The 22585-nt window shown below is 39.1% G+C and overlaps 1 protein-coding gene and 1 pseudogene across 5 annotated transcripts in view; one reads left to right on the top strand and one right to left on the bottom strand.

Annotated features, from left to right (window-relative positions):
• Positions 1 to 22585, bottom strand: part of KLHL8 (kelch like family member 8) — a 60972-nt gene that overhangs the window by 30834 nt on the left and 7553 nt on the right. The window lies entirely within an intron of this gene.
• LOC118010836 lies at positions 2749 to 6340 on the top strand (annotated as a pseudogene).

Here is a 22585-nt window from a genome sequence, read left to right as displayed (position 1 = left end):
AGATATTATATATTAACAAAGGATCAACACAGCAAGAAGATATGACAAAGATTTATGCCTGTAATGACAAATCATGAAAATACATGAAGCAAAAACTAAAAGAAATGAAGTGACAAATAAATAGTTCCAGAATAATAACTGGAGACTCCAATACTCCATTCCTAATAATGCATAGAACAACCAGACAGAAGAAATAGAGAACAACACACACAATAAACCCACTAGATCTAAGACATAAAAAGAACACTCTACCCAACAACACAATACACATCCTTCTCAAGTGCACATGGGACATCTTCCAGAATTGTACAAATAAGTCTCAAAGATTTAAAAAGATAAACAGCATACCAAGTATCTTCTAACTACAAAAGGATGAATTTAGACATCAATGACAAAAGAAAAATGGAAAATTGGCAGGACTGGGAAAAATAATACACTTTTAAACAACCAATGGATCAAAGAGGAAATCACAAGGGAAAACAGAAAATACTTAGCAAATGAAAACAAAAACACAACATACCAAAACTGATAGTAGCCACAGTGAAAGCAGTGCTAAGGAGGAAACTTATGCTATAAACATATAAACGTATTTTTAAAAATCTCAAATCAAAAATCTCAAATCTAGCTTTACAACTTAAACTAGAAAAGGGGGGGGCGCCTGAGTGGCTCAGTCGGTTAAGCGTCTGCCTTCGGCTTAGGTCATGAGCCCAGGGCCCTGGGATGGAGCCCCACATCGGGCTCTCTGCTCAGCGGAGAAGCCTGCTTCTCCCTCTACCTGCCATTCTGCCTATCTGTGCTCTCTCTCTATCTCTCTGTCAAATAAATATATAAAATCTTAAAAAAAAACTAGAAAAGGAAAACAAACTAAACCCAAAGCTAGCAGAAATGAAATTAAGATTAGAAGAGAGAGAGGGCGCCTGGGTGGCTCAGATGGTTAAGCGTCTGCCTTTGGCTCAGGTCATGATCTCAGGGTCCTGGGATCGAGTCCCCCATCGGACTCCCTGCTCCTTGGGAGTCTGCTTCTCCCTCTGCCTTTCTCTCTTGCTCTGTCTCTCATGAATAAAAAAAAAAAAATCTTTAAAAAAAAAAAAGATTAGAAGAGAGAGAAATGAAAAAGAAAACAGATACACAATAGAGGAAAACAAACCAAAAGTTGGTTCTTTGAAGAGATCAACACAATTGACAAAACTTCAGCTGAATCAAGTAAGACAAAAAGATAGAAGGTTCAAATTAATAAAATCAGAAATGAAAGTGGGAACATTACTTCTGACTCTACAAAAATAAAAAGAATTATAAGAGAATACTATGAACAATTGTACAACAAATTGAGTATGAAATTGACAGGTTTCTAGGAAACAAAATCTAAATCACAAAGAAATAGAAAATCTGAATAGACATAACTATTAAGAAGATTGAATCAATAATCAAAAATCTCCCAACAAATTAAAGACTTAGACCTAAGGGCTTCACTAGTGAATTCTACCAAACATTTAAAGAACTAATACTATTCCTTCCAATCTTTCCCACCAAAATTGAAGAGGACAGAAAACATCCTAACTCATTCAATGAGGCCAGCATTACCCCGATATCAAAGTTAAACAAAGACTATGAGAAAACTACAAACCTATAAATCTTAGGAACACTGATGCCTGAAATCATAAAACTCCTAGAGGAAAACACAGAGGAAAAACTTCATGACACTGGATGTGGCATGATTGCTTGGATTTAACACCAAAAGCACAGACAACAAGAAAAAAAACAGACAAATGGGACTACATCAAACTTTAAAATGTCTGTGCAGCACAGGAAACAACACAATGAAAAGGAAACCCACAGAAAGGAAGAAAATATTTGCAAGCCATATACATATACACATATATATATAGTTAATACCCAGAAAAAAGTCCTTCAACTCAACAATAACAACAAAAACCCTCAAACAGTCCAATTTAAAAATGGGCAAAGGACCTGAATAGACATTTCTCCAAAAAAAAAAAGAAATGACCAATAAACACATGAAAAGATGTTCAAAATCACTATCAGGAGTATGCAAATCAAGACCCCAAACCATTAGGATGGCCACAATCAAAAATTCAGAAAATAACAGGGTGCTGGATGGCTCAGTCATTAAGCGTCTGTCTGCCTTCGGCTCAGGTAATGGTCCCAAGGTCCTGGGATCAAGCCCCACATCAGGTTCCCTGCTTGGCGGGAAGTCTGCTTCTCCCTCTCCCACTCCCCCTGCTTGTGTTCCATCTCTTCCTGTGCCTCCCTCTGTCAAATAAATAAATAAAATCTTTGAAAAAAAATTTTTTTTTCCCCCAGAAAATAACAAGTATTGGCCAGGATGTGGAAAATTGGAACCCTTATGCACTGTTGGTAGGAATGTTAAGATGGTACAGATGTAAGGTGCAGGAGGATAATAGCAGATTGGGAGGATTCTGAGCTCACCTCGTCCCACAAACACACCTAGAAAGCCTCATCAGAGGAACTAACGGGATGCCTGGGTGGCTCAGTCGGTTAAGCGTCTGCCTTCGGCTCAGGTCATAATCCCAAGGTCCTGGGATCAAGTCCCGCATCAGGCTCCTTGCTCAGCAGGGAGCCTGCTTTTCCCTCTGCCTGCTGTTCCCCCTGCTTGTGCGTGCTCATTCTGTCTCTCTGACAAATAAATAAAATCTTAAAAAAAAAAAAAGAGGAACTAACTTAGAAAATGACCCAAAGACTGGCAGAACAAACTTTCCAAAGTTAATCATGGGGAAGAGGTCACATAAAAAAAGGGTAAGAGGGACAGAGATATAATCAGCAAACTAACTCCTGGCAAGACTAACCACAAATGGGAGGGTTACCACAAGCACAGAGAAGGGAGAAGACGACCCCACATGAGACTTACACTGGAAAAACAATCCCCACATTTGGCTTTGAAAACCAGTAAGGATTAAATAACTTCATGAGTTTTTACAATCAGTAGGGCTTAAAATCAGCAAGGCCTGGCTCTGGCAGAGCCAGAAGGTGATAGGAAACTGAGTCCTTGCCCTGAAAGACCCAGCATAAAAGCAACAATTTGAAAAGCGCCTGGGGTATGCAGGAAGAAGAGTTATTTAATCTCAGAACATATGCTGGAGAGGCAGGGATCTTAAGAAGACTTCTTCAAGGACAAAAGAGCCGGCGGATGTCATTTCTCTTTCCACCCCCAAGCAGAGAGAGCTGGACACTTCTGGGAACACACTCCATCTAGCTTGCTAACACCACACACCCTGACCCTACATTCTCCTGCAGATCTGCCCCATCCAATCCTGTCCCACTTGGCAAGCATCCCTCCAAAGCAGCCCAATTGGGGAAGAGCACCACTTCAAAGTGACTCCTGCACTGGGAAGAGGGGAAGATAACCACACACACCAGTGCAACTGCAGCCTCAGAAGACTTACTGAGGGCAGGCATCTGGTCTGATTGCAGGCCTGCAATCAGATAAAAAGAGCCAAAAGAAAAGAGATGAAGAACTCAGTATCTGAAATTAAAATTGTATACACTAGAGGGAATCAATACCAGACTAGAAAAGGCAGAATGGATAAGCAAATTAGAAGACAGAGTAATGGAAAGCAACCAAGATGAACAAAAAAAAAGAGAATAAAAAAAATTAGAATAGGTTATGGGAATTGACTGACATCATCAAGTGTAATAATACTTGCATTATAGTGATCCCAGAAAGAGAACAGGAGAAAAGGGGAAAGAAAACTTATTTGAAGAAAGAATAGCTGAAAACTTCCCAAATCTGGGGAAAGAGATATCCACGTCTAGAAGGCACAGAGAACGCCCAAGAAAATAACCCCCAATGAGGTCTACGCCATGATACATAACAAAGTGGCAAAAAGTAGTGAAAAAGAGAGAATTTTAAAAACAGCAAGAAAGGGGGCACCTGGGTGGCTCAGTCATTAAGCGTCTGCCTTTGGCTCAGGTCATGGTCCCAGAGTCATGGGATTAAGCCCGCCATTAGGCTCCCTGCTCAGCGGGAAGCCTGCTTCTCCCTCTTCCACTCCCCCTGCTTGTGTTCCCTCTCTCGCTGTGTCTCTCTCTGTCAAATAAATAAATAAAATCTTCAAAAAAAAATAAAATAAAAACAGCAAGAGAAAAGAAAACAGTTACTTGTATACAAGGGAAACCCCGTAAGGCTATCAGCTGAATTTTAGGCAGAACATTGCAGGCCAGAAGGGAGTGGCATGATAGAGTCAAAGTGCTGAAAAGAAAAAACCTGCAACCAAGAATACTCTACCCAGCAAGGTTATCATTCAGAAAAGGAGAGATAAAGAGTTTCCCACACCAACAAAAGTTAAAGGGACTTCTTTGAGTGGAAAGGAACAACCATAATCAAGAGTAAGAAAATTAGGGAAGGAACAAATTTCACAGGTAAATACAAATATAATAAAAGTACTAGATCAATCAGTTACAAAACCAGTACAGAGGTTAAAGCACAAAAGTAGTAAAAATCGATTATTTCTAAAAAGTCAGCCAAGGGATTCACAAAAGGATATGAAGTATTATATCATATACATAAAATGTGGGGATTAAAGATTTAGTGCTTTTAGAATGGGTTCAAAGTAAGCAACCATCAGCTTAATATAGACTGGTATATGCATAAAATATTACATGTGAACTTAATGGTAACCACAAATCAAAAATCTGTAATTGATATGCAAAAAATAAACAAAAAGGAATCCCCAAGCATATCACTAAAGAAAGTCATCAAACCACAAGGAAAGAAAGCAAGGGAAGTAACAGAGAAGAACACAAAAACAACCATATAAAGTAACAAAATGGCAATAAGTACATACCTATCAATAATTACTTTGAATATAAATTAATTAAATGCTATAATCAAAAGACATAGGTTGACTGAATGGATATAAAAGCAAGATCCATCAATACACTGCCTACAAAACACTCACCTCAGATCTAAAGACACATGCAGACTGAAAGTGAAGGGATTAATTTATCATACAAATAGATGTGAAAACAGAGCTGGGAATGTCCACAATAGCCAAAATATGGAAAGAGCAGATGAACGGATAAAGAAGATGTGGTGTGTAGACACACACACACACACACACACACACACACAGGAATATTACACAGCCATCAAAAAGAATGAAATCTTAACATTTGCAATGACGTGGCTGGAACTAGAGGATATTATGCTAAGCGAAATAAGTTAATCAGAGAAAGACAATTATCATATGATCTTATTGATATGTGGAATTTAAGAAACAAGGCAGAGGATCATAGGGGGAGAGAGCAAAAATTAAGCAAGACAAAACCAGAGAGGGAGACAAATCATAAGAAACTCTCAATCTTAGGAAACAAACTGAGGGTGGCTGGAGGGGAGGTAAGTGGGGGGATGGGGTAATGGGGGATGGGCATTAAGGAGGGCACTTGATGGAATGAGCAATGGGTGTTTGTTATATGCAACTGATGATTCTCTAAATTCTACCTCTGAAACTAATAATACGCTATATGTTAATTAAATTGAATTTAAATTTAAAAAATTTTTAAATGAAAATAAAGCTGGGGTAGCAATATTTATACTGAACAAAATAAATTTTAAAACAGAGACTGTGACAAGAGACAAAGGAAACCACATAATGATAAACAGCACAATCCAACAAGAGGATATAACAATTCTAAATATTTATGCACACAACATAAAAGCACCTAAATACATAAACCATTAACAGACGTAAAGAAAAGAATTTCAGTAATACAATAACAGTAGGGGACTTTAACACCCTCACTTACATTAATGGATAGATCATCCAGACAGAAAATCAACAAGGCAACAATGGCTTTGAATGACACATTGGATCAGATAGATGTATTCAGAACATTCTATCCCCAAACAGTGGAACAATGAATGGGCTAACCTAGAAATCAAAGAGGAAATCAGAAAATACACAGAGACAGACTAGACGGCAGCAGCTGGCATACAGCTCCTTAGATGCCATGGCTTCAATAGCACGGTAGCTCCCACCAGGTGTGAGCATCACCAGCCTCTCCCCCAGGAGGCCATTGCAGTCCGCCACCCCCTGCTCCTCTGTAACCATGTGCTCACTGAAAGTCTGTAATCAAATGCCAGTATGTCAGAGGAGACGCAACAGGACTCAGTGGAGTGTGCTACTCAGACACTGAATATAGGGAAGGACACTTTAGCCCATATTAAGGAGTTTAACAAGTACAACCCCACCTTGCATGGCATCGTGGGCAGAAACTTCCGTAGTTACATGACACATGAAGCCAACACTTCATCTACTACTACCTGGGCCAAGTGGCCATTCTTCTGTTCATACTTGGTTAAAAGCATGTATTGGGTGTCACATACCCAGTGGTCCACTCAAAAACAAGGACTACAGCCTAAATTCCAAATACCAGAGACTGAAATCTTAAGCCTTGCATGAGAGAACACCCTGATCTCTGAACCTCTATGGGCATTCTCTGTACAATTTTGTTATTGGTTATTAAATTAGCAAAACAAAATAAAGCAAATGAAAATGAAAACACAATGGTCCAAAATCTTTGGGATGCAATAAAAACTGTTCTAAGGAAGATTAAGCAGTACAGGCTTACCTCAAGAAGCAAGAAAAATCACAAATAAAAAACCTAACCTTACACCTAAAGGAACTAGAAAAAGAAAAAGCCCAAAACCAGAACGAAGGAAATAATGATTAGAGCAGAAATGAAATAGACCCCCCCAAAAAATCAATAAAACCAGCAGCTGGTTCTTTGAAAAGATCAATAAAATATATAAACCTTTAGCCAGACTTATCAAAAAAAAAAAAGAGGAATCAAGTAAAATCAGAAATGAAGGAGAAATAACTGACACCCCAGAAATTCAAACGGTTATAAGAGAATATTAGGAAAAATTATACGTCAACAAATAAGAACAACCTATAAGAAACAACCTATAAGAAATGGATAAATTCCTAGAAGCATAACCTTGCAAAACTGAATCAGGAAGTAACAGAAAATTTGAAAAGACTGACTACTGGCAATGAAATTAAATCAATAACCAAAAAGTTTCTCAAAAACAAAAGTCCAGGACCAGATGGTTTCAGAGACGTTTCTACCACACATTTAAAGAAGAATACCTATCTTTCTCAAACTATTCCAAAAAATAGAAAAGGAAAGCTTTCAAATTTATTCTAAAAGGCCAGCATTGCCCTGATACCAAAAAAAGATAGACACTACAAGAAAAAGAAAACTACAGGACAATATCTCTGATGATCATACATACACACCTATGATAAAGTTTAATATATAAGTTAGACACAGTAAGAGATTAACTATTAATATAAAACAATTATAACCAATATATGATAGTAAAAGTTATGTGAATGTGCTCTCTCAAAATATCTTACTGTATTACACCCACACTTCCGGTGATGTGAGATGACAAAACGCCTACATGATAAGATGAAGTGAGATGAATGACACAGGCATTACGATGTACTGTTAGGCTACAACTGACCTGATGATCATCAGGAGGATGATCCTCCATCTGCTTCTCAACAGCAGCTGACCTCACAAAACTGAACCTGCAGAAAATGAAGCCAGGGATAAAGGAGGGGTGGGGGGACCACCGTACTGTGAAATGTACCAATCTTGCCTGGATTATAACAGCCCCCATTAACCAATCACCATGGCCCTATCATCCCTAAACATCTATTATAGGCAATGCTGCCAGACTTATCTAGCTCTCAGTGTCAATTCCAAATTGTTTGATGTATGTAGTTCAAACTGCTTATCCTGGCATTCATTGCTCTGATTCCAACTTACCTTCTAGTCTTTTCCTCCATTAATTTTTGACATAAAGTAGGGGAGAGGAGGGGGAAAGGCTACTTACTAAACCACTATGTGTCACATATTTTGCCAGAAATCTTACATAAACTTTCTCATGTAAACATCATGAATACATTACAGATGGCCTAAACATCCCTGATTTGCCCAAAGTGACACAGATAGAGCCTGGGAACTTAGGATTTTTTTTTTTTTTTAAAGAGTTTATTTGAGAGAGCGTGCGCACACCAGTGGGGGGAGGGGCAGAGGGAGAGGGAGAAGCAGGCTCCATGCGGGGCTCAATCCCAGGACCCTGAGATCATGACCGAAGCTGAAGTCTGATTTAACCCACAAAACCATCCAGGCACCCCGGGAGCTAGGACTTCAATTCGGCTCTAAGTCCATTCTTTTTCTATTAAATCAGACTTCACTATTCCATTTTTCTCAAATATATGTGCAAGTACTCAAGCTATTTCTTGTGAGGGAATGATGTGTAGGCCCAACTTAAATAATGTTTCTGAATTGCATGAAGCCTTCTCTAAATTCTCCCAATGGGGTGTGATCACCCTTCTGTGAACCCATATGGTACAATGTACTTCTCTGACTGACTTTATTCCTTTTGTATTTTAGATCTGTCTACTTAACACAGTGTTAACTCTTAGAGGAAAGTATCTTAGTAATATCTATACATCTTGCCCACATAAGCCTGGGTCATAAGTGATTGAGTCAAAATGATTTTTGTGGGCTATATGTTAGTCAACTCTTCTTTACTGCTTAGGCCATTGAGTCTTCTTTCATCCAGAACTTTCATCATACCATATTTTGTGCCCTAAGAGTCTGAGTATTAGGATGGCAAGCATTACTAATATGTTACTTCTAAATTTCACTAGGTTTACTTACCTACAATTCAAAACTACCATACACATTGTCCCTTGTATCAAACCACTCTAGCTTCTGTTTAGTGAGAAGTTTAATTTATTATTGTTGTCACAAAACTCTTTCCTTTGTCAGAGGACTGTTCTATGAAAAGGGCATTACGATTCATTTTTATAAAATTATTTTTACATTGACAGCAGATTTGGGCAAGACACAACAGCTCAAAAACTTTCTATACCAAATTCTCTTAAAATGGTCTATTCAAAAAAATGCACTGTCCTCAACTTTTTAAAAAATCTATCATATATAAATAAAATAGGAATACAAGATCAGGAAAAGAATATTTACCCTGACATTTCACTCCTCTAAGGAACTTCACAGATTTTGGGACTCATAAAGATTGTATTAAGTGAAAGTAAACTCTAACCCAAAATGTTAAAAAACTGTATCTAAGATTCTAACCCTTAGGGAGAAAAAAATAAGATACTCCCCCTTCCCCAATATATTAAGAGATTAAAAAAAAGAAAAAAAGAGATGATCCATGGAAGTCTGTTTCTATCACACCATAGTGTGTTACGACACTGAAGCAGACAAGAAGTGAGACCATTTTTTTTGGTTCCTCTAAGTGCTAGTAAAGTCATTCTTAATCAACAAAAGTAAGTTCTGAAGAAAAAAGTATTTCAAACAGAAGCAGATAGGTTTTACTGGTCCAGTGCAGAGAATATATAATAAAAGTAATGTGTTTTTACATTTAAACACAACTTACAATGAATTTCAGAAAATAAAACTTACAGCAAAAGCATAAGGATATTATGTTAAGTCACTCTATTCTTTTTCTAATTTCTTTGTAGTTATAATCTGTGTCACATATTAGCATGTACTATCAATATATGTAATACCATTATGTAGAACATTGTATTAACTCATACTGTATTGTTCTCGTAGCTAAAATCTTTGTCGGCAAAGAGTGACTTTTATACTACACATTAATCAGAACAGTACTAAGTAGAAAGAGGAACTTCAAATGGCACTGCCGCAGTACCTACGACCGGCAGCAACAGTACTCTTAGACTCATTCTTCCTTTATTTTTTTTAATTGTAGTTGACATAACTGATTAGTTTCATGTGTACAACATAGTGATTCAACAGTTCTACACATTATGCAGTGCTCACCACAGTGAGTATAGTTACTATATGTCACCATACAAAGTTATTACAATATTATTGACTATATTCCCTATGCTGTATTTTTCATTCCTGTGATTTACTTTATAACTGGAAATTTGTACCTCTTGATTCACTTCACCTATTTCACCAATCCCCCCCAACCTCACCACTGGCAACCACTGTCTTGTTCTCTGTATTTAAGAGTCTCTTTAGTTTTTAGTTTATTTGTTTTTTAGATTCCAAATACAAATGAAATCATACGGTATTTGTCTTTTTCTGTCTGATTGATTTTACCTACCATAATATCCTCTAGCTCCATCCATGCTGTCACAAATGGCAAAATTTTGTTCTTTTTTATGGCTGAGTAATATTCCACTGTAGTTATAACATCTTTATCCACTCACTATTGATGGATACTAGGGCTGCTTCCATATCTTGGCTATTGTAAATAATGCTGCAATAAACACAGTGGTACATAGGTATTTCCATTTTTAATTTTTTGAGGAACCGCCATACTGTTTTCCATAGTGGCTGCACCAATTTATATTACCAACAGTGCATAAGACTTCTCTTTTCTTCATATCCTTGCCAAGACTTGTTATTTCCTGTCGTTTTTTTAACAATTTATTTATTTTAGAGATAGAACACACGTGTGTACATGGGGGGAGAGAAGGAGCAGAGAGAGACCCAAACAGACTCTGTGCTCAGTGTGGAACCCGATGTGGGGCTCAATCTCACAACCCTGAGATCACGACCTGAGTCAAAACTAAGAGTTGGACACAACCAACTGCACCACCCAAGAGCCCCTTATTTCTTTTCTTTTTGATAACTGCCATTCTGACAGGTATGAGATGATATTGCATTGTGGTTTTAATTTGCATTTCTCTGATGGCTAGTAATATTGAGCATCTTTTTATGTGTCTTTTGGCCATCTGTCTTCTTTGGGAAAATGTCTATCCAGGCCCTCTGCCTGTTTTTCATATATGGCCTTTATTATGTTGAGGTATGTTCCATCTAAACCCACCTTGTTGAGTTTTTATCATGAACGAATATTGAATTTTGTTAAATGCTTTTTCTGCATCTATTGATCCGATCACATGATTTTTCTTTCCTCTTGTTAATATATCACATTGAGTTGTGAATATTGAACCATTCTTGTATCCCTGGAAAAAATCCCACTTAATTGTGGTGAATGATCCCTTTAATGTATTGTTGAATTTGGTTTGCTAACATTTTGTAGAGGACTTTTGCATCTATGTTCATCAGAGATACTAGCCTATAATTTTTTTTTGTGGTGTGTCTGGTTTTGGTATCAGAGTAATGCTAGCTTGGTAAAATAAATTTGGAAGTACTCCTTCCTCTTCTATTTTTTGGAATAATTTGATAAGAATAGGTACTAATTCTTCTTCAAATGTTTGGTAGAATTCAGGTGTTCGGGAAACCACCTGGTCCTGGACTTGTGTTTGTTGGGAGTTTGATAACCAATTCAATTGTGTTACTAGTAACCAGTCTGTTCAGATTTCTGTTTCTTCCTAATTCAGTCTTAGAAGATTATATTTCTAGAAATTTATCCATTTCTTCTAAGTTGTCCAACTTGTTTTCATAGTAGTATATTATAATTCTTTGTATTTCTGTGGTGTTGGTTGTAACTTCTTTTTCATTTCTGATTTTATACACCTGAGTCCTTTTTTCTTCTTGATGAGTCTAGCTAAAGATTTGTCAATTTTATGTTTTCAAAGAACCAGTTTTTAGTTTCACTGATCATCTACCATTTTTTAAAGTCTCCATTTCATTTATTTCTGCTCTGATCTTTGTTATTTTTTTCCTTCTATTAATTTGGGGCTTTATTCTTTTTCTAGTTCCTTTAGGTATAAGGTTAGATTGTGTGAGAATTTTCTTGTTTCTTGAGGTAGGCCTTTGCCACATACCAGAGAATCTGCATTGTTTCCATTTTCATTTGTCTCCACGTATTTTTTTAATTCCCTCTTTGATTTCTTCATTGACCCACTAGTTGTTTAGTAGCATGTTGTTCAGCTTCCATGTTTATGTTTTTCAAGGTTTTTTTTCTTGTAAAAAATTGTTACGGTGAGAAAAGATGCTTGATATGATTTCAACCTTCTTAAATGTATTGAGAATTGTTTTGTAGCCTAACATGATCCTGGAAAATGTTCCATGTGCACTTTTAAAGAATGTGCACTCTGCCCTTTTTGGATGGAATGTTGTGTATTTATATGTTAAGCCCATCTGGTCTAATGTGTTGTTCAAGCCCACTGTTTCCGTATCTGGATGATCCATCCCCTGGTATGAGTGGGGTTTTAAAATTCCCTACTATCATTGTATACTGTCAACTTCTCCCTTTATGTATGTTAATATTAGCTTTATATATTTAGGTGCTCCTATGTTAGGTGCACAGATATTCATAACTGTTATATCTTCTTGTTGGATTGATCTCTTTATCATTATGTGATGCCCTTCTCTGTCTCTTGTTACAGTCTTTGTTTTAAAGCCTATTTTGTCTAAGAATTGCTACTCCAGCTTTTCTTTCACTTCCATTTACATGGAATATCTTTTTTTTTTTTTTAATATTTATTTATTTGAGGGGTACCTGGGTGGCTCAGCCGGCTAGGCATTCAACTCTTGGTTTCAGCTCAAATCATGATCTCAGGGTTGTGAGACTGAGCCCCAGATCAGGCTCCACACTCGGAGGGAGGAGTCTACTTCTTCTCCCCTTCCCCCTCCCCTTGCTTACACACTCTCTAAAATAAATAAATCTTAAAAAAAAAAAAAAAAGATTTGAGAGAGAGAGGCACCCCAACATGGAGTATCTTTCTGCATCCCTTCACTTTCAGTCTATATGTATCTTTAGGTCTGAAGTGAGTCTCTTATAGCATATAGATCAGTCCTGATTCATTATTCAGTTACCCAATGTCTTTTTTTCTTTTAAGATTTTATTTATTTGAGAGAGCAAGTGAGTGAGAGATTGAGAGAATGAGTGGGGGGAGGGGCAGAGGGAGAAACAGACTACCTGTGGAGCAGGGAGCCAGACGTGGGACTTGATCCCAGGACCCTGGGATCATGACCTGAGCTGAAGGCAGATGCTTAATGACTGAACCACCCAGGCGTCTACCCTATGTCTTTTTATGGAGCATTTAGTTCATTCACATTTAAAGTAACTACTGATAGGGATGCCTGGGTGGCTCAGTAAGGTGAGCAGCGAACTCTTGGTTTCCATTCAGGTCATGATCTTGGGGTCATGAGATCAAGCCCCATGTTAGGCTCTGTGCTCAGCATGGAGTCTGCTTGTCCCTCTCCCTCCCTCTCTGCCTCTCTCCCAACTTGCATGTGTGTGCTCTAATAAATAAAATCTTTTAAAAAAATAAGTAACTACTGATAGATATGTACTTATTGCCGTTTTGTTTTTTCTGGTTTTTTTTTATAATTCTTCACTGTTCCATTCTTCTCTTACACTCTTCCCTTGTGATTTGATGACATTCTTTAGTTGTATGACTGGATTCCTTTATCTTTAGTGTATCCATTATAGGATTTTGATTTGTGGTTACAATGAAGTTCATTTTTAACATCCTGTGCAATACAGCAGTCTATTTTAAGTTGATAGTCACTTAAGTTTGAACCCATTCTAAAATTTTTATTCTGCCCTTCCACACTTATGTCATATTTTACATCTCTTAAATTTGTGTATCTTTTAACCAATTACTGTAGATTTAACTAGTTATAATACTTTTGTCTTATAACCTTCAAACTAGCATTTTAAGTGACTGATCTACTACCTTTAGTATTATGTTTGCCTTTACCAGTGGAACTTTTTCCTTTCATGATTTTCTTCTAGTTTTGGCCATTCTTTTCCACTTAAAGAAGTCTCTCTAAAATTTCCTGTAAGGTCGATTTAGTGGTAATGAATTCCAACTTTTGTTTGTCTGGGAAACTCTTTAACTCTCTTTCAATTCTGAATGATCTTGCTGGGTAGAGTATTCTTGGTTATAGGTTTTTTCCTTTAGCACTGTGAATATATCAGGCCACTCCCTTATGGCCTGCATAGTTTCTACTGAAAAATCAACAATGGCCTTAGGTTTCCCTTGTATGTAACTAGTTGCTTTTCTCTTGCTTTTAAGACTCTGTTTTTAATTTTTTATATTTTAATTAGTATGTCTTGGTGTGGACCTCTTTGGGTTCATCTGGTTTAGGGCTCTCTGTACTTCCTGGACCTGGAAGTGCCTGTTTCCTTCCTCAGGCTAGGGAAGTTTTCAGCAATCATTTCTTTTTCTTTTTTTAGATTTATTATTTATTATTATTATTTATTTGACAGAGAGAGAACACAAGCAGGGAGTGGCAGGCAGATGGAAAGGGAGAAGCACGCTCCCAGCTGAGCTGGGAGCCTGATGTGGGGCTCAATCCCAGGACCCTGAGATCATAACCTGAGCCCGAGCCGAAGCCAGATGCTCAACCAACTGAACCACCCAGGTACCCCTTCAGCAATCATTTCTACAGGTAAGTTCTCTGCCACTTTCTCTCACTCTTTGCTTTCTGAACCCCCTATAATGCAAATGTCAGTATGCATGATATTGTCCCAGAGGTCCCTTACCCTATTCTCATTTTTTTAAATGGTGTTTCTTCTTTTTTGCTGTTCAACTTGGATGATTTCCACTCCTCCCACCTTCCAGATCAAGATCCATTCTTCTGTATCTTTTAATCCGCTGTTGATTCCCTCTAGTGTCTTCTTTATTTGAGTTATTATATCCTTCAGCTCTGATTGGTTCTTTCTTATATTTTCTCTTTGTTGAAATCCTCACTCAGTTCATCCACTCTTCTCTCAAATCTGGCAAGCATGTTCATGACCATTATTTTGAACTCTGTATCAGGTATATTGCGTATCTGTTTCATTTAGTTCTTTTTCTGAGGTTTGTCTTCTTTTATTTGGAACATATTCCTCTCTCCCCTCATGTTGTCTGATTCTGTTTCTATGTCAAGTGGGCCAGATATGTTTCCTTGTCTTGAAAGTAGTGGCCTTGTGTGAAGGGCCTCCTATGCAGCCCAGGAGCACAATCCCACCCCTGGTCACCAGAACCAGGTGCTCCAGGGGTATCACCTGTGTGGCTGCATGTGCCCTATTGTAACTGGGCCATGACCACTGCAAGTACATTGGTGGGTGGGGCTGGCCCCCACCCAGGATGACTACATTGACCAGCCTCAACTACCATGGGCACACTGATGAGCAGGGCTGGTCCCTAACACAGCTGGCTAAATGGCCTGGCTGCAGCTACTGTGGGCATGCTGGAGGGTGGGGTTAGCCCCTGGTACAGCTGACTGAGAGGCCTAGCTGCAACTGTTGTGGGAGTGCTGGTGGGCAGGGTTTCCCCAACCTGGGGCAGGAATTACTTGGGAAGAGCTGCCTGCTTGGTATGCAGTTGTTGGTATGCAGTCTTGGTACGCAGCAGTTGCTTCGGCGGGGAGGGAGACACCAAGGCTGCCCGCTGGGTATGACAGGATGGAAGCTACTTTGGAGGTACACCTGCAGATTGGGTGGGGTAGATCCACAAGAGAATGCTGGGCAGAGAAGCAATACCAGCAGGGTAGAAGGAGAGTATCAGAACTGAGTCCCACCAGCTTTGGGCCAGTTAGGCTGAAGGAGGAGGGTAAGAAAAATGATGCCTGCCAGCACTTCCATTCCCAGAGAAAGTTCCTACAGATCTCAGCCTCTCCAGCACATTCTCTAAAATTAGTAAATCTCCTTCATATATAAGCTAGGCATTTTCTAAACTGCTGCCTCTGCGCTGGGTCTGAGAGAGAGTAATATAGGGTGCTGGCCCTTTAAAAGCAGAGTCTCAGTTTCCTTTAGCCCTCCAGCTCTTCTTAAGCCTTGCTGATTTTCAAAGCCAGATGTTATGGAGGCTCATTTTCTCAGTACAGATCTCTCGAGTGTGGGGTACCCAATGTGGGGCTTGATCCCTTCACTCCTCAAGGAAGACCTCCAGGCTTGTGATATCCCTCCCACTGTGCAGAGTTTTGGTTCCCAGCCACATCTCTGCCCTTCCTACCCTTCTCAATGCGACCTTTTCTTTATGTCTTAAGCTGTGGAACAGCTGTTGTTAGTCCTTTATGTCATTTTCAAAGTAAGTTGCACTTTATGTAGCTGCACTCTGATGTGTCCATGAGAGGAGTGCTCAGAATCCTCCTATTCCATCATCTTCCCAAGCTCCTGTTCCAGAAAGTCTAGATTCATTCTTCTTTAAAATAACTGGAGGGTATTATGCTGAGCGAAATAAGTCAATCAGAGAAAGACATGTATCATATGACCTCACTGATATGAGGAATTCTTAATCTGAGGAAACAAACTGAGGGTTGCTGGAGTGGTGGGGGGTGGAAGGGATGGGGTGGCTGAGTGATAGACACTGGGAGGGTATGTGCTATGGTGAGCGCTGTGAATTGTGTAAGACTGTTGAATCACAGACCTGTACCTCTGAAACAAATAATACATTATATGTTTAAAAAAAAAAAAGAAGAAGAAGAAGATAGCAGGAAGGGAAGAATGAAGGGGGAGAATTGGAGGGGGATAAGAACCATGAGAGACTACAGACTCTGAGAAACAAACTGAGGGTTCTGGGGCGGAGGGATGGGTTGGACTGGTGATGGGTATTAAAGAGGGCAGTACTGAATGGAACACTGGGTGTCACACAAACAATGAATCATGGAACACTACATCAAAAACTAATGATGTAATGTATGGTGATTAACATAGTAATTTAAAAAAAGAATATAAAAAACAAATAAATAAAATAACTAGTTTGTATCTTTATGATTCAGTTAGGTGAAGATTTTAAAATGATACAAAATATTACATTTAATACAGTATCTGATAGGCTATGCTCATTATTTCATTTTTATTTACAGAAGCAAATAATAGAGATTTTAAATTCTGAATCAAGCAGTCCAAAAGAAAATACGTTATGCTAATAATTAAAGGAGAAGCTGCTGCTTTGACGAACTGGATTACAGTTACAGTAGTTCCTAGTCAAGGTATACATGACTTCAAACAATTTACTGCTGTGATTCAAAACATGTTTTTCTTAGCATTACCATGTATAAGATTCAATTCTTTTTTTTTTTTTTTAAGATTTTATTTATTTATTTGACAGAGAGAGAGAACACAAGCAGGGCGAGTGGGAGAGGGAGAAGCAGGCTTCCCGCCGAGCGGGGAGCCCGATGCGGGGCTCGATCCCAGGACCCTGGGATCATGACCTGAGCCGACGGCAGACGCTTAACGACTGAGCCACCCAGGCGCCCCTAAGATTCAATTCTTATCAAAATCTGCTTGTTAATGTAATGTATTGATTAACATAATAAAAAAAATTTTTTTTTAAATCTGCTTGTTAAATACTAGTGTCATTTCCAGGGTCTATACACAACATTTTCACGGCACTGAATACTTTGTAAGATGTTTCTATTTTGGAGTCTGCTTTATTAAGAAGTCCATCTATTGGGGCCCCTGGGTGGCTCAGTCGTTGGGCATCTGCCTTCGGCTCAGGTCATGATCCCAGGGTCCTGGGATCGAGCCCCGCATCGGGCTCCCTGCTCTGTGGGAAGCCTGTTTCTCCCTCTCCCACTCCCTCTGCTTGTGTTCCCTCTTTCGCTGTGTCTCTGTCAAATAAATAAATAAAATCTTTAAAAAAAAAAAAGAAGTCCATCTATTAATATTTCACTACTATAATCATTCGTTTGAACTGGACCACATAATTTATAGTCATTATAGTTGGGAAGTCTAGTATAAAGTAGTAAAAAATTTTTTTATTTTATTTTTCAAGATTTATTTATTTATTTTTAGAGGAGTGGAGGGGCAGAGGAAGAAAGAATCTTAAGCAGACTCCAAGCTAAGCATGCAGCCCCATGCAGGGTTTGATCCCACGACCCTTAGATCACAACCTAAGCAAAAACCAGGAGTTAGACACTTACCCAATTGCACCACCCAGGAACCCCTAAAAAATAAACATTTTTTAAAAAGACTTGAATTTTACCTAAGTATGTGAACAACATGTATGAACTGTCTCTTAGGTAGGGACTCTATTACTTATTAGTTTTGTTTAAGAATGTCATAGGGGCACCCGGGTGGCTCAGATGGTTGAACGTCTGCCTTCGGCTCTGGTCATGATCCCGGGATGCTGGGATCGAGCCCCACGTTGGGCTCCTGGCTCAGCAGGGAGCCTGCTTCTCCCTCTCCCTCTGCCTCTCCCCATCCTCATGCTGTCTCTCCCTCTGTATCTCTGTGTCTCAAATGAATAAATAAAATCTTTAAAAAAAAAAAGAATGTCATAGAAGTCACAGGGTTGTACTTAAAGATAACAAATGATAATTATTGGAATAAAAATATAAAGTCTACCAAAAAATAAATTTATCAATAATTTGTTTCTAAGTGTGAAAAGGTATTTCCCATTCAATATCTGAAATGAAACAAAACACACAAAGCTAAATAGTAATTACTTACTTAGAGAAAGCTATGCTTCAGGCACCGTCCTGAGTATAGCAGATTGCTAATCTTACACAGGGTTTAGGAGGAAATGTGGAGTCCCGAGATTGGTGGATTTTCAGAGGCTTTGAAGCGTGGTTACTAGAAGGGCTACCATTGACTGGCTGGCTTGCAAAATCCTGTTCACTAAGGCAGGTTGTTGTTGATTGATCACACTGACTTAAAAACAATTCTAGGGGTGCCTGGGTGGCTCAGTCGTTAAGCGTCTGCCTTTGGCTCAGGTCATGATCTCAGGGTCCTGGGATCGAGCCCCACATCGGGCTCCCTGCTCGGCGGGAAGCCTGCTTCTCCCTCTCCCACTCCCCCTGCTTGTGTTCCCTCTCTCGCTGTGCCTCTCTCTGTCAAATAAATAAATAAAATCTTAAAAAAAAAACAATTCTAAAGAACTGTCAATTACTCAGTAAGCAGGTTTAAAACTGGTCTGAGTGACTGTTACCATGGCTATACAAGAATCAGTCTCCTCCTAGGAGTTTGGAAACTTCCTTTCATTTTCACAAGGTAAGCACATAAACCAACATACACATACATATACATACTGTGTATATAAATCATATGGTTTTATAATCACATTTCAAGAAACTGCAATAAAATATAGAAATACTGTCAGTGTTACGGGGAAATACCACTTGTCTTACAATATATTCATTTAACCAGTCAGTCATCAATGGTATACTGCAGGTTATGTTAATTCAAAGACAAATATGAAAAGCAACAAACAAATGTTTTTTGGTTTTTTTTTTTAGATTTTATTTATTTGACAGAGACACAGCGAGAGAGAGAACACACGCAGGGGAAGTGGGAGAGGGGGAGAAGCAGGCTTCCCGCTGAGCAGGGAGCCCGATGAGGGGCTCGATCCCAGGACCCTGGGATCATGACCTGGGCCGAAAGCAGACGCTTAACGATTGAGCCACCCAGGCACCCCCAAACAAGTGCTTTATAGCAGTGCTATTCAAAGTGAGTCTGGTCCACAATGTTTTTTTTTTTACAGGTCTGCAATGAGGTAAGTACAAAAATGGGAGTGTTCAGAAACCCTTACAGGAAATTTATATTTGACAGAGTAATTCTATGCCCTTTGAATCTAATGAAAAATTGAAGTTTTTATTTTGTACATCCATTTTTTTTTTAATTTTTCTAGTAATTAGGTTTTTTGTCTTTTATAAAAATATCGGTTCACAAACTGGTCTTTCACCACAAAGAGAAGCACTACTTCATAAGACTCGGAAAGTTAATATCCCCAATAGATGAGGGTGTTATGTCTTGCTATGAGGATACAGGCAAAAAGAATGTGTATCACATACCAAGCAAGTAGACACCTACATCAAAATTGGAAGAATGGTGGGGTGCCTGGATGGCTCAGTTGGTTAGGTGGCTGCCTTTGGCTTGGGTCATGGTCCCAGGGTCCTGGGATCAAGTCCCACGTTGGGCTCCCTGCTCAGCAGGGAGTCTGCTTCTCCCTCTGCCTCTGTTCCTCTCCTCTGCTCATGCTCTCTCTCTCCCTTTTTTTTTTTTAAAGATTTTATTTATTTATTTGACAGAGAGAGACACAGTGAGAGAGGGAACACAAGCAGGGGGAGTGGGAGAGGGAGAAGCAGGCCCCCTGCTGAGCAGGGAGCCCGATGCGGGGCTCGATCCCAGGACCCTGGGATCATGACCTGAGCCAAAGGCAGACACTTAACGACTGAGCCACCCAGGCACCCCTCAAAATAAATAAAATCTTAAAAAAAGAAAAAATTGGAAGAACGGTGACAAAATTGGAAGAATGATGACAAAGCACATTTAAAGGCTGCATCATCTATCCCCTGGATGCAGTAGGAGATTATGCTGTATGAAAAAACAAATGATTCTGAGATAAAACTGCTTCAAAAGAATCAGACTCTAAATGTGAAGAAATTTAGGAACACCTTAACCTATCTATCTCTTCTATTTTCCTTAAAAAAAAAAAAGTATGCACAAAAGTAATCTAATCTTTAAAAAGATTATCTAAGATAAGTCTCCCCTAAAAAAAGATGATTAAGACATGACATAATTCCTACCATTAACGAGCCTGAATTATCCAGATGGGACAAAAACAGATGATAATAATAACGTCGTAAAGGCAACAGTAAAGAGATATACTGGATATTATGGGAGAACCCAAACTAGTCTGGATGATCAAGGCTCCCCACTGAACGTGAAAGCTCCCATGTACTCAAAATTCCCAATCCACTCTACCAAACTATAACCAAGTTCCATACATTCTACTTCCTCAGTTCCTCTCATATTGTTGGCCCTGCTTCTCCAGCAATCCCACTTTAGTCCCAGGCCCCATCATCTCACAGCTATAATGACAGCTTCCCAACAGCCTCTACTCTCACCAGGCATCCTTCCTACGGCTGCCAGTTATCATTCCCAAATTCAAATCAGATCATATCACCTCAATGCTTAAAAAATTCCATGAATAATGCAACAGTAAGAAGAAAGAAAACTGGATACAAGATGTATGATCTCTATTTTGTAAATATGTATATGTGAGGGCGCCTCGGTGGCTCACTTGGTTAAGCAACTGCCTTCGGCTCAGGTCATGATCCTGGAGTCCCAGGATCGAGTCCCACATTGGGCTCCTTGCTCAGCAGGAGTCTGCTTCTCCCTCTGACCCTCCCCCGTCTCGTGCTCTCTTCCATTCTCTCTCTCTCAAATAAATAAATAAAAATCTTTAAAAAAAGAAAAGAAGATGTATATGTGATAGGTTTCCAACCACAAGATGGTTCCAACTGCAACTGCTGTTTTGGAATCAATTAACGAAATGATTCCAAGTCTCTATTTATTATAGAGATATCTGTGGAGGAAAATAAGGAAACATAAGTTTAAAGTGGGTCACAGAAATTTACAGAATGGGGCATATAAAGTATATTCCCAAAAGTTCATCAAATTCTATGAACGAAAGGGAAATGACTAAGTATTTACTGTTATTACAGCAAGCATGCCTGTATTAACTAGGTTAAATATTCTTATAGGTCATAAACGTTTTATAATGCTTTAAAGTCCCTTATATAATGACCATAAGGTACAGCTGCTGATTTTATAGAACTTAAACAGAGGTAGCATGGGGCACCTGACTGGCTCAGTTGGAAGAGCATGTGACTCTTGATCTTGAGGTTGTGAGTTTGAGCCCCATGTTCAGTGTAGAGAGTACTTAAATGAATAAATTAAAACTTTAAAAAATAAAAACAGGGGTGTGCCTGGGTGGCACAGTCAGCTAAGTGTCCAACTCTTGGTTTCAGCTCAGGTCGTAATCTCAGGGTTGTGAGAATGAGCTCTGCGACAGGCTCTGTGCTCAGCACACACAGTCTGCTTGAGATTCTCTCCCTCTTCCTCTGCCCCTCCCATTTGTGCACTCTCACTCTCTCTCTAGAATAAATAAATCTTAAAAATAAAATTTAGGGGTGCCTGGGTGGCTTAGGTGGTTGAGCGTCTGCCTTCAGCTCAGGTCATGATCCCAGGGTGCTGGGATCAAGCCCCACATTGGGCTCCTGGCTCAACGGGGAGTCTGCTTCTCCCTCTCCCTCTGCCTCTCCCCCTGCTCATGCTCTCTTTCTGTATCTGTGTCTCAAATGAATAAAATCTTAAAAAAATAAAATAAATAAAATTTAAAAATGAAAATAAATAAAAAGAGGTCGCATGGTATAGCAGGAGTAAGAGTGACTTAGGTATCAGGATAATTGGATTTTAACTAGTTACATTTTGGGGAAGTTACCTAATCTCTCCAAGTCTCAGTTTCTTCATTTATAAAAGAACAGGACTGGATAGGTCATGGATCAGTAATCTTTCTGTGAAGGGCCAAAGAGTAAACATTTTAGGCTTTGTGGGCCATACAGTCTCTTTCATGACCACTCAACTATGCCATAGTAGTATGAAAGCAGCCAGAGACAATACATAAAGAAATGAGTGTGACTGTACTCCAATAAAAATTTATTTACAGAAGTTAGAGGGGTGCCTGGGTGGCTCAGTCATTAAGCATCTGCCTTCGGCCCGGGTCATGATCCCAGCGTCTTGGGATCGAGCCCCACATCGGGATCCCTGCTCAGCGGGAAGCCTGCTTCTCCCTCTCCCACTCCCCCTGCTTGTGTTCCCTCTCTCGCTATGTCTGTGTCAAATAAATAAAATCTTAAAAAAAAAAAGAGAGCAAGGGGTGCCTGGGTGGCTCAGTCG

This window comes from Mirounga leonina, unplaced genomic scaffold, assembly GCF_011800145.1.
Source record: "Mirounga leonina isolate KUSES-001 unplaced genomic scaffold, KU_Mleo_1.0 Mir_129, whole genome shotgun sequence".
Lineage (NCBI taxonomy): Eukaryota > Metazoa > Chordata > Mammalia > Carnivora > Phocidae > Mirounga > Mirounga leonina.
This window is presented reverse-complemented; position numbering and strand designations above follow the sequence as displayed.